This window comes from Giraffa tippelskirchi, chromosome 9 (assembly GCF_054371585.1).
Source record: "Giraffa tippelskirchi isolate mGirTip1 chromosome 9, T2T-mGirTip1v1.2.pri, whole genome shotgun sequence".
Classification (NCBI taxonomy): domain Eukaryota; kingdom Metazoa; phylum Chordata; class Mammalia; order Artiodactyla; family Giraffidae; genus Giraffa; species Giraffa tippelskirchi.
This window is the reverse complement of record NC_137283.1, coordinates 56564031-56577126: the sequence shown is the minus strand read 5'-3', so window position 1 is coordinate 56577126 and position 13096 is coordinate 56564031. Positions and strand designations below refer to the sequence as shown.

At 59.9% G+C, this 13096-nt stretch overlaps 1 protein-coding gene across 6 annotated transcripts in view; it reads right to left on the bottom strand.

Moving 5' to 3' along the window:
* Positions 1–13096, bottom strand: part of IQSEC1 (IQ motif and Sec7 domain ArfGEF 1) — a 297962-nt gene that overhangs the window by 272094 nt on the left and 12772 nt on the right. The gene's annotated exons all lie outside the window — the stretch shown is intronic.

The following is a 13096-nucleotide window of genomic DNA, read 5'->3' as shown; positions in this document are numbered from 1 at the left end:
GTGGGAGCCCTGGGTTCGATCCCTGGATTGGCAAGATCCCCTGGAGAAGGGAAAGGCTACCTACTCCAGTATTCTTGGGCTTCCCTTGTGACTCAGCTGGTAAAGAATCTGCCTGCAATGCGGGAGACCTGGGTTCGATCCCTGGGTTGGGAAGATCCCCTGGAGAAGGGAGAGGCTCCCCACTCCAGTATTCTGGCCTGGAGAATTCCATGGGCTGTATAGTCCATGGGGTCACAAAGAGTAGGACACGACTGAGCAACTTTCACTTTCCTTTCGGGGGTGGGGGGGTGTACTTTTTATTTGTACATAGTAGGTACTCAAGTAATACCTGTTTCCTGCCAGCCTCTCCTTGCCCTAAGGACAGAGAAACAACTTCCCAGCGCAGAGACCCAAGCCTGGGGCTAACTAGCCAGCGGCTCCGGCCGAATGCTCAAAGCCCGCGCAGGGGGTGGACGAGGAGGCCCTTCAGGCCGGCCCTGCTCTGCATTCGGCCCTCGTCCCTGAGCTGCCGGTCAGCATGCAAGAGGCCAGCACGACGCAGGCTTTGGAAAGGATCCTTGAGATCAGAAGATTTGCTGGAGTGGATATAAATAGCCCAAAGCTCCCGGCCCCAGCTGCTGAGCCGGCGACATGGGCCGGGCGGTCAGGGGGACCCCATAAGCCTGGGTCCAAACTCGCCTTTGTGGAGTGGCCGCCCCGCAACCTGCTCTGCCCTCCAGGCCTCTGTTCGGGCCCTGTGCCCCACCCTCACCCCGCTGCCTGTCACAGTTCCTCTCTCCAAACGCAAACTGCTTCTGAACCAAGGCAGAATCATCCGCGGGCTCCTGCTTTGCTGTGGAGGGACTCAGGAGCCAAGGGGCAGGGGGCACGCATGGGAGGGGACACCTGGGGTGCTGAGGGTGTGTAGGTAGAGCTGGAGGCAAATTGTAAAGACATACCCTGTTGTCTGTGATCCCAGGCCGAGGCCAGTCTTGCTTCACCCGATCTCTATAACGAATCTCATTAGTCTCAACATCAAACTGCAGAAATGGCACCTTCGACAGTAGTGAAAGGCATTTTCTGACCGGGACACAGCACCCCTTCTCTTCCCAGCGCCCTCCCTGCTCCATCTGCCATCAGATCTGCATCCCCTGTGGGGGCTGACCACCTGCATCCCCCTGACCCTAGCGTCTCTGCTCCAGCATCCCCCACGCTGTACAGGCAGACACGAGGCTTGGCAAGTGCTAGTTATATGAATGAATAAATGATGAGTCTGTGGCAAATTCAACACACGGGGGAGAGAAGAGATGGTCTGTCTCCCCGTCTGTTCCTCTGTCTGTATCTGTCTCTGCCTCTTCTGCCAGCAGCCCAGGCAGTGCCCTATCTGTCACAAGACACACACCGTCCCCTGAGGGTCACAGTCCAGGGGGGCCTGCCCGACCCGCCACCTCTATATCTCACACTGTAAGAAGTAACCAGCCCTCGTGGCTCATGTAAGAGTCTGGAGGTGAGTAGTCCAGGCTGTATGGGGCAGTTCTCCCCAAGCGTCAGGGGCCCTGGCCCCTTCCAGCTCACTGGCCCTGCCATCCCTACAGTGCAACCATTGTCCTCATAATCCAAAACGGCCGCCTGTGCTCCAGCCATCACCTTCTCATTCCAGCCAATAGGAAGAAGAAGAAATGGGAAGAGGACCCACCTCTTCCTTTTGAAGACACTTCCTGGAAACTGCACACTTCTGCTTATCTCCTACTGGCCAGAGCAGTTACACAGCCATATCTAACTGGCTGGGAAAGATATTCTTTATTCTCCCTGGCATTGTGGCCATATTAAAACACAAAACACACCAAAAATGAGAAGTTCTAATAAAGAGAAAGCAGATACTGGGAGGCAGCTATTTGGGTCACACATCCTCCCCATCCAGGCCAGGGATCACCCCCTTTCCACTTCTAAGACCTCTTTCACCATCTTCCCCACAACCTGCCAAATAATAAGGACTGAGAACTGTGGAAGGAGCTCTCTCGGTCGCCCGTGCTGTGCTGACGAGCTCTGTCCTACGAGAAGGCCTCTCTCTCTCCTTACGCCCACTTTTCCAGGTAAGGAAACTTGCCAGCCTGCTAGGATGGGGCCAGGACCCAAACTCAGGCCAGCGTGCTCCCAGCTCAGCAATTTGTTTTAATCAAACTGCACTTGGCAAACTGGGGCATGAGCGGCCCCCCCGGCCCCCAACCTCCTCATAGGATAGAGCAGCCTGAGACACACCTGCCCTGGAGATGGCCCTGGAGATGTCCCAGATGTGAGGAGCGCCCCAGTGCAGTGTGGGTCTGACTGCACCAAGACCAGCCTTTCACGGACAGAGAGCCAAGCTCCGCCTGCACTGTGGCCATGCTGGGCTGAGCCTGCAGGCCCCAGGGCAGTCCAGACTCCGCCTGGGGTCCCTGTCATTAAACCAGGGGTTCAGCTGCCCCAGCTGGGTGTACAGAGAGGTCCCCACGAACTTGCAAGCTGGGGAGGGCACAGTCTGCTTCAATCAAATGAAAGCAGAGGAGAGCTATTCAGGGAGAAAACCGGTGAGCTCTGGCTGAAGCTGTCACCTTGAAAGACGTCAGAAACCAAGCTTTCCTAGAGGGACATGCAGAGCCCCGAGGGCAGTGCAAGAGGGATACACGCCCACCTGGGGCTGGCTGTACCTGCCCCTGACACCTGCCCCCACACCCTGCATGGGGCAGAGGGGGCACTTGCTTCCCCAGAGGCAATGAGGCACCTCCCTGCGCCCCTAACCCCCTACCCTGCACACGTCTGCACATACAAGGCTCTGAAACTCTTGCTGGATGGAACCTGGAGTGTTGGTTCAGCGGAGAGGGAAAGACAGCCCCTCCAGACTCAAAACAGGCCAGGCAGAGGAGACAGGCTGAGGTGAGGACAGAACAAAGGCAACCTCTCCCACTTCCATCCCACCCCGTCTCCTGCAGCTCAGGGCACGGGGCTGTTGGCATCTGGTGAATGACAATCCAGGGAGACGGTCTTAAATCAGCTCCTCCCCAGCTGCCCTCTCCCTCACGGACCAGAATCGGCAGGCTTTGTCATACAGAGGTCGTACCCCACGGATGCCGGTCCTGCTCGGCACTGTCCTGCAGGTCCACCCTCACCCTCTCTTCCTGGCCTGGAGCTCTCAACTCTCTGGGGACGAGAGAGAAGGGGCTCCCTGAGCCCTCCCCACAGGAAGGGGCCTTTGCGGGCCTTGTCCAGACCCTGCCAGCAGGACCACCCTCCCATCGCCGCCACTGCCCACCCCCCGGGCAGAGCCCCAGGGCACGGCTGGTGGTGGCTCTCAGGACCACAAACACGGAGCAGAACAGAACACGGGTTTGGTCTCATCTGGCCCTGCCACTTCCTAGCTGTGCAACCCCAGGAAAGATGCTCCATCACTCTGAGCCTCAGCTTCCTCATCTGGAAGAGGGAGGCCACACAGATTTAAAAAAGGGGTCAGGGAGCACGCAGCAGGCACTCAGCCCACCTCCCAGCAGAGACCGCATGCCAGGAAAGCCGACTCCAGGAGACAAGCAGGGAAAGCGCAGCTGCAGGTGAAGATCCCAGGCGCTAGGCTTTGCTGAGACCTCCTTGCCCAAAAAGAGAGTGGGCACACCTGCACACAATAACTGCATCTGTGTGTCTTTATTAATCATGTGTGGGCACAACTGCAGCAACGTCGCACATGTCACAAAAGATTGCCCAAAAAAACAGGATGACATTCAAGGCTCAGTGGAAACAGAAGCCCCCTGTACCTCCAAGGATGGTGCTGACTGCCCCGGGGGTGCACACACTCCATTCTGGAGCCCCTGGACTTGTTCACGTGTCAACTGTGGACTTAAATGTTCTTCTGTTTTCTTGTTTAGTTGCTCGACCACATCTGAGTCTTTGTGACCCCCTGGACTGTAGCCCGCCAGGCTCCTCTGTCCACAGGATTTCCCAGGCAAGAACACTGGAGATGGCTGCCATTTGCTTCTCCAGAGGATCTTCCCCCAACCAGGGATCAAACCGATATCTCCTACACTGGCAGGAGTGGCTTTACCACTGAGCCACCCGGGAAGGCTCTCATTTAAAATCTCATCTGAAACATAAGTGATTTGCTGGGAGGGCATCTGAAGGGAGCCAGGATCCGGTGCAGCCTGCCCGATGGTGGGGAGAGACAGGGCTCCCAGCAGGGCACCGTCAGAGCAGGTCGGATGGGATGCTCCAGGGGACCCAGGGCTGCGGCACACGCAGAAGACAAGACTCATTCTAACGTGGATCAGAACCACGAGGAGTCCCAAGACGGTAGCAGATCCCTACGGGACACAAGGGGTCTCCAGGGGCAGGGATGAAGCGCGTCCAGGCAGGGGGACCCGCGTGAGCGAAGGCACGGAACGTGAAAACTGCATGTGTCGGGGTGAGCAGCAGAGGGCAGGGCCAGTGGCCACCCCACCTGGGGCAGGTTTATGAGCGAGAGAGAGCCTGCGGGGAAATGCTGTCTGGGCCAAGATGTCTCAGGATGGAAGAGGAACGGAGAGAGAGGAGGGCTGTGCTCCTCGGGCTCACTGAGATGCAGGCAGGAGCTCCGCACACCCCCGCAACAGCAGCCCCCAGCACGTGACGGCCCCGTCCCCGCGGGACGGCGGCCCCTACCCAGCAGGAGTGAGGCCGCTCAGGGCGCCGGCAAGGCTGGGGGAGCAGTGGAGCAAGGGTGTGCTCTTAATTACCGCAGTTATCACAAATGCATCAGCCGTGATCATTTCCTCCAGAACCACCCCCCCTCCCGCCGCCCTCCTCCCTGCATGTTTTGGCGGCTTCGCCATATGGCGGAGTTAAAAATACAGCTCAGAGTGAGGGGGTGCAGACGGGCGTGGGCAGGTTCCCGGCGTGGTAGGTGGGGATCTGGTCAGGCCGGCCCAGGAAGTACTTTGAGCCCAGGTGCCCGGCTCCTGGACAACGCCCTTCAGACGCCTGGCACCACGGAGAGCAACCCACCAGGGGCCGGATCGGCGCCAGAGCCCACACAGAGCGTGGCCCTCTCGGCTCGGGGGGACAAGATAGCGCGGGGCCTGGGCACCCCGAGTGCAGGAGGGAGGAGGGCTGCAACTCCTTGCTCCTCCCCCCAGTGAGGGGCAAGTCCAGTCCCCTCCTGCCTGACACTGGCCTTGGGATCTGCTTGACCAATAGCAGGTGGCAGAAGTGACCTCGTGGGATCCCCAAGGCCGAGCCACGAGAAGCCTCAGGTCTCCCTCCAGGCCTCAGACCCCCGAGCTGGAGAGGCCAGGTGTGGACACTGGTCCACGGGGCCAGCTTTCTGGGTGTCTCCACTGGCTCCCAGATCCCCGAGGAAGGTGTTCTGGATGCTCCAGACTAGTGCGCCCACTATTTGGACGCTACTGAGTAACTCCCAGCGACCGCACAGGGAGTAGAAGACCCAGCCGTGCCAGCCCCGCCCTGCAGCGTCTCAGCTCTAATGATGAGGGCTTCCCTGAAGCCTCTAGATTTTAGAGCAATCTGTTACTCGGCCGCAGATAACTGGAACACTCATTCATTCACTGACTTGCTCATTCATTCATTCACTCAACATGTATTCGTTAACATCCACCCCAGGCAGCCACCCCAGGGGAGGCAAACGTCCCTGCCCGGGCTGCTTCTCTGGAGGGGTGAGTGAGGGGTGCTGGAGGTAGGGTCCAGGGGGTCAGCCAGCCCCACTCTCTCACCAGTCCAGAGACACCGCCGGCAACAAAGGCCAACATCTGGGCTCCTTGTTGTTGTTCAGTCACTAAGATGTGTTGGACTGTTTGCGACTCCATGGACTGCAGCATGCCAGGCCTCCCTGTCCATCAACAACTCCCAGAACTTGCTCAAACTCAGGTCCATTGAGTTGGTGATGCCATCCAACCATCTCACCCTCTGTCGTCCCCTTCTCTTCCCGCCCTCAATCTTTCCCAGAATCAAGGTCTTTTCCAATGAGTCAGTTCTTCTCATCACATGGCCAAAGTACCAGAGCTTCAGCTTTAGCATCAGTCCTTCCAATGAATATTCAGGGTTGATTTCCTTCGTATTGACTGGTTGAATCTCCTTGCAGTCGAAGGGACTCTCAAGAGTCTTCTCCAGCACTACAGTTCAAAAGCATCAATTCTTCGGTGCTCAGCCTTCTTTATGGTCCAAGTCTCTTGTCCATACATGACTACTGGAAAAACCAGAGCTTTGACTAGATGGACCTTCATCTTTCTGGTTAAGCAACGAGCTCTCCCTTCTGTCTGGACAGGCAGCTGTTGGGGGTTAGACAGGATGGGGCTTGTTCCTTGTATCAAGAACCCTTGTGCCCCGGCTCACTCCCAGAACCCCCAAGTCCTACAGCATCTCCTGCAGCCCCTGCTCACTGGTTCCCCCTCCCCCGGAGCCAGGTGTCCTGTCCAGCGCCCTCCCCCTCAGGGCCTCCACAGCTGCCGGTCCTGCACACCCACTGCCTGCAGCTCCCCTCCCCCTCCCCTCCCTCGCTGTCCTCTCGGTCCCTCTACTGCAGACACACCGGTCTCCTCAAGGCACCTGGACCACGCCAGGTACACTGTCCACTCAGGCAACCCCACAGGGAGACCCAGTGACCACTGTCCCCTCCAGGGCTCGGAGAGAGTCCCCTCAGCCTCCAAGGGGAGCAGAAGGAGCGGGGCCTCCAGGCCAGGACCTCGGGTGGGGTCTCACCCCAGGCTGACCTCACGGGCCACCCGCCCATTCACAGTCAGCCTCAGGCTGCCAGGGAGCCCTGAGGCCTGTCCCCAGATCTCACACCCTCACCCCGTAAGGCGCCCTGGTACCACGGGCCGGGGCTGAGGCCATCCAGGAGGACGCTGGGGTTTCACAGGGCACCTCAGGCCAGCCCTGCCCTCCCGGACACCTGGCAGGCATGACCTACCGCGAGAGCCGGGTCTGCTGCCAGGATGCGGTCCGCGGGAGCCCCGTCTTCTGCCCGCAGTGGGCCCGGTCCCCTGGGAGGCAGAGGGCTGCCCAGGGGCCTCAGGGTCCGTGTGGTCTGACACTCTCTGTGCAGAGAAAACAGGCCCCTCAAGCCAACAAGATGGGGGGCAGAGCCAGGGCGGGGCACAAAGGCCTGCGTGCCCAGTGCATCCTGAGGTTGAACACTCCTGGAGAGGCCTCAGCGGCAGGCCGGCACGTCCTCACCATGTGCTTGGGGAAACACACCAGTTCCAGGCAGACCACCAGCCCAGCTGGTGCCTGACAGCTTCAGAGTCCCTCCCCTGCGCGCGTCACCTCCTGCCCGCCACCACCCCACCAGTGCGGGCCACCACCCCCATCATTTTGCAGGAAAAGGACTCAGGCTCCGGGTGGTAAAGTAACTTCCCCAAGGAGACCAGAACACGGCAGAGGCCAAACCCGACACTCAAAGAGAAAAGGCAGGGCTGTCCCAGGATGGACGGTGGTGCTGTGGCAGTCCCGTCTCCTGGAGCCAAAAGCCTGGGTGAGCCGACCACGCACAGCCAGAATCAGCCCCAAACATCTCCCCAGACACCGACACCGCACAGGGAACAGGTATGGCGCCACAGTGCCTGGGTTCTAGAGGCAGACAGACCGGGATGCGAATTCTGTCTCTGCCCCTGGCGACCGCCAGCAACCTGAGCCTCAGCGTTCACATCTGCAAAATGGGGTGACGGTAGCCCACACGGGTCATGGCGCTGGAGCACCGGGAAAGGCTTCGTTATTACCAGGGCTTGATCAGCGTCAAAGCGCTCGGGAGTCTAGGTGCCCAGAGCGCAGGATCGCTGCCTGTTCCTCTGTGAACCTCGCTTCCTCCAAGGAAAGCTCAGCATCTCACAACAAGGCTCAGACAAAGCACCGCTCGGTTGAGGGTGAGCGGCCTTGTTCCCCACCCCCACCCCACAAGGCTGAAGTCGGTTCTAAGCAAGTGCCCTGGGCTGTCTGTGCCCACCCGGGCCTCACCGGGCCCTCTGTCCCCACTCCCAGGCCCGGCACGACCACTGGCAGCATGCCCAGCCCCAAACAGGCCATGCACCCACTTCCTGTCCTGGTGCCCCCACGTGTGCCGTCTGCTGCCATGAGACCCTCCTCTCTCTCGCTCTTCAAGGCTGGCCTCAAACGTCACCTCCTCCAGGAAGCCTTTGGAGGCTGACGCCTAAGGCTGGCCATCTGCCTCCTGCTGGGGGCTGCATGCACACCACGCAGCCCCTCTCTCACCCCAGCCCAGGGTCTCTGACCCTGCCCACGTGGAGGCCGTGGGGGAGCCGCTGCTCGAGACCAAGGACCAGGCAGGGCTGAGTCACCAGGAGCAGTCATGGGGGACAAGGAGATAGCAGGTCTGCGGTGCCTGGCCCGGCTCCTGCCTCAAACTGGTTCCACACAGCCTCCCGGATGGACAGGCAAGTCATGAACAAACTACAAAACCTTCACTGTAGAATCGGGGAGGTGGGGGGGTGCGGTGTTCTGCCTGGTTCAGTCCTTTCGACATTTCCATAGGTTTGGAAATTTCACAATAAAGCAACCCTCAAGGGCTCTCTGGGTTCCATCCCTCCCCCGAGCCAGCGTCCCTGGTGTCCTGCAGCACCAGGCACCCCGCAATCCCACCACCTGGTCTCCTGGAGCAGGGCTGCCTCCCCAGCCCACTGGCTTGGGGGCACCCGGGGCAAAGCCTGCCTTACTCCATCCATCCTCCCACTGGGAGGTGCCCGAGGCTGACGGGGGCCTGCAGACCCGAGCAGGCGTCATCATGGGGTTGCCCAGAGAGTCCCTATGAGGCCAGGGAACGTGGATGCAGGAGGTGTTTAAAAATCTCAAGGCTGCGGCTCTTTACTCAGTAAAGCATAAGCACTCAGCATCCGTAATAACTGGTTTGGCATCTCCCGCCAACACAGCACTCCTGGAAGAGCAGGATTCGGACACCGAAGGTCCACGGCCTTGGAGATTCATAGCAAGGCTGTCACTCTGGGAAGCTCGCTCTGAAGTCAGGGCAGTTTCCGCAGCAGCCTGACCTGCGTCTATATGGTGTGGGCGGAGGGGCTGCGGAAGATTCGAAGGCCCCTGAATTTCCCGGCCACGAGCATGGCCCCAGCTGCCTTGTGATCTCATCTCTAGCTTCTGCTCCGTTTCAGTGAGGTCAGCTCAGTCCCCCTCACAGAGCCTGTCCAACGCCCGGCCGGGCGCTTTGTTCCTGCTGCTCTGTGGCCAATTACACAGATGACACCCTGACTTGCTCAGAACGGTGCCCTCCCCAAGTCGGGCAAAGCTTGGCTCTTTCTTACAACAGCAGAAAGCAGGGAACAAAAAAAACCACGAGATCAGCTGTCAAAACAATGTCGTCGACAAAGCAGCTGACAAACAGTCACGCAGCTGACCAAAACTGCCCCTGACCCCAAACTCCTGAGTGCAAACCTCACTGGCACAGCCCTGAGGTCTCCGCAGGCTCAGAGGCCTGAACCAGATTTATCTCAGGATTTATCCTCCAGGTTGTAACAGAATCACTGGCTTAGCTTATCGGACGGCCGGGAGACAGCGTCAGAGAAGCATCTCCTTGTTTCTGCGGACTCGACCATCTGCCTGAGAAAGAACGGCTCGCCCTACTCCCTAGGACATGAACACGTGTTCTTCAGCCGGACTGAGGCCCTGCAGGCACAGAGCACCCCGTTCCCCGCGGGGGGACGTCCTCCCCGGCACTGGCTACTCAGCTGGGAGAACAAGAGCATCATTGACCGAGTACGTGAGCCCGGTATCTCCCTTGGCCGCCCCCTCCGCCCTTGCAGAGCAGAAAAGCCTGCTCAGCCTCTCCCGGCCTGTGCGAGGCTCCGGAGATGGAATCAGAGGTGGCCAGGACCTCCGACCCTGCGGCCAGGGTCTGGGGTTCCCTGGCCGCTCTGAAAATAAATGTGCTCTCGGAGGCTCCCAGCCAGGATCTGCCCGTAAGCTGCTCGGGTCCCCGACTCCAGCCCACCCCTCATCACTGGTCACCCTCGAGCGGCACCCCTTCCCTCTCCCCCAAATGGATGCGTCCTTGTCATGGTTAATGTCAGCACGGACCGGAGGAGCACCCGTTTGGAAAGTCAGCAGAGACCGAATGCCACTGTAAACCTCCCCCAGAGTGAGTCACCAGCTCGCAGCTCCAGAGAAACGTCCTCTCCACTGATGCACAGCCCTCGAGGGCTGGAAGGGACGCCGGCGCTGAGGGAGGCAGCTCCACCAGGCCTCCGAGCCTTGCCAGGCCGAGGCTGACTTCTACAGGAAACTCTGAGGCGCAGAGGCTGGGAGACAGCGTCCCGTGCCACCCTGGGCCCCTCCTCATGGCAGCCTCAGGTGATGCTGAGAACCCAGCCTGGGTGTCAAGGGCCCAGGAGGCGGGACAAGCACCGTGCACGCTGGGCCTCCTCCAGCGCTGCGGGCTGGGGGTCATGCAGGACCGACGGGCGGATGTCTGATCACTGGGGACCATGAAGGGCAGGTGCGGGCGGTGGGGGGTGAGAGCAGGGTCCCCCACTCCTGGCTCCACACGGGACAGGTGGGAGGGCCACAGCCAGTCCTGGGACCTCTCTGAGCATCAGTTTCTACATCCGTAAAATGGGAGAGGCCACCGTCCCTGCCTTGTGGGAGCACAGGGCCCACGAAAGGAGCTGGTAGACGCAAAGACCCGGAGCAGGGCGGGCACACAGGGTGCCCTCGTGGACGCAGCAGTAACGCACGCACCTGCTTCCCATGCGTCTGGGTCTGCGTGCTCACCAGCACAGCTGTGCCCGCTAAAGCCCACGCTGACTTTCTAATGGAGAACACGTGGATCCTAATCAAGCCCCCCATGTTCAGCAGGATCTACTGAGCATCTATTATGAGCCGGAATTCCTGGAGGGTTGGGAGGGGCCGGTTCTAGAAACATTAGGATGGAGCTGACTGAACACTGGATGTGAACTCTGCTGCTGCTAAGTTGCTTCAGTCGTGTCCGACTCTGTGTGACCCCATAGACGGCAGCCCACCAGGCTCCCCAGTCCCTGGGATTCTCCAGGCGAGAACACTGGAGTGGGTTGCCATTTCCTTCTCCAATGCATGAAAGTGAAAAGTGAAAGTGAAGTCACTCAGTCGTGTCTCTTAGCGACCCCATGGACTGCAGCCTACCAGGCTCCTCCATCCATGGGATTTTCCAGGCTAGAGTACTGGAGTGGGGTGCCATTGCCTTCCCCGGATGTGAACTCTGATGTCACAAAAAAAAGCAGTGAAACACCCAACGTATCCAAAAGCATCCTATTCCTTTCCGGTTATTACTCTGTTTTCCCCAAAGCTGAGACTCATGATGACAACCTTCAGCCATGATGGAAAGAGGACTTCCTGAGAAAAGGGTTAAAGTTCTTTGGGCAGAAAGGTATCCCCCATGCCCAGGAACTCCCCCGGGGACTGCCTGGGGGAGGTGGTCCAGAGACAACTGGCATCCAGTGTGAGCCTGTCCTGCGGCCTCCGTCTGCACATTCCCCAGCAGGACTCTGGCATCTGCCAGGCAGATGGGGGCACCCTGTCCAGCGGCCAAGGGCCCAGGGTTTGCTGATTCAAGCCAGGCCCAGCCGAGCCTGCCTGCTCACCGGACCCTCAACCTCAGGGGCCCTGGTCTGCAAAGTGGGGGGCAGGGCCTGGGAGACGGTGGGGGTACTAGCACTGAGGAAAGTGGAGCGGGTCCCCCAGCAGGAAGCAGTCTCAACGGTGGGGGCTCACACTGCCCGTCAGCTCAGGCCAGCCAGGTACAGACCTCCTGGTCTCTACCCCAGGCAGCCGACCCCCACCCTACCCCACCTTCTGGACCATCTCCCCCAGGGTGCCATGCCCCCACTCCACAACCCTCAGAGGTCTCACCCACCGACCTGTGCTTACCTGGCCCCCCGAAATGAGAACCTGCCTGACAAGGAAAGAGTGTGCCATGCATTAAGCACCTACTGTGTAGGTTTCCTGCACACCCTTTATCTGCTCTTAATCCTCAGAAAAAGCCTGGGGAGCAACTGTATCATCCCTGTTTCTGTGCGTTAAACACCCCGAAGCTAAGAGAGGAGACCTGTCCCACAGCCCCTGGGGCCTGGCCGCCTGCCTGCGCTGTGTACCCCCTGCCTGCCTTCTCTGCTCTCCGTTTTGGGTCTCCAGCACATCATCAATGGCTCTGCATCCAGTAGACACTGAATAAAAGCCGGTTGCTCTCAGGGGGTTGGTTACCCCCTTGCTCCTTAGGCATAAATCACCTCTCTCCACGGATGGGCAGGGGCCCCTCAAATCTGGGTTGGGAAAGCAGCCCACAGCTCACTCCCCCCACACTGTAGGGGCTGGAACAACCCCCCCCTCCCCAGAAGGGAGAAGGTATGTATGTGCCACCAGCCCGGGGCACGGGCCCCGTGGAGAGAGGGGGGGCTCCAGTACCCTCTCTCCTCAAAGGCTGGGGAAAGACATGGATGGGGAAGACCCCCAGTCCTGTCAATATGTTCGAGGTTCCCAGCCTGACTCCTGACTCCTCACATGTGGCCCCAAAGCCGCAGCACCCCCACCTCCAGGAGTTTGTGAAACACTCAGGCCCTCCAGCCCGGCCCGCCCCCAGACCCACTAGTCAGCATCTGCTTCTTAGCATGACCCCTAGGCCCCTGTGTGCACCGTCCAGCCTGGGACGCTCCCCTCCACCCAGAACTGTGTTGCCACCGTCTCTCTTGAAAAAGATGCGATCACAGGCTCTGAAGTCAGGCTGGGGACGTGTGACCCAAGCCCTGCATCAGCACCCCCAGCTCCCTCCCTCCAAGCCTGCCGCCCGCACAGCACTGGGGGGCGGGGGTCCCCAAGCAGGCTTGCAGCATCCTCCAGCCACACCTGGTCACCAGAAGTGACTCTGAAGGGGAAGGATGAGCCCTTGGATGCTGCTGCGAGGCACCTCCCGACAGTGCCCGGTCAGGCGGGCAGCGTGGCCCGGGGCCCTGCCTGCTGAGCCTCTGACGACTTCCTCTAGGCCCCGGCTCTTCCATGAGTCCCTGCCTGGGGCGGTCAGGGCTCAGGCCCTGTAGCCAGCACCAGGTGACCACAGTAGAGACGGAGTGACAGAGGGGGTCTCGGAGATACCAGAGAGCCAGGGGCAGAG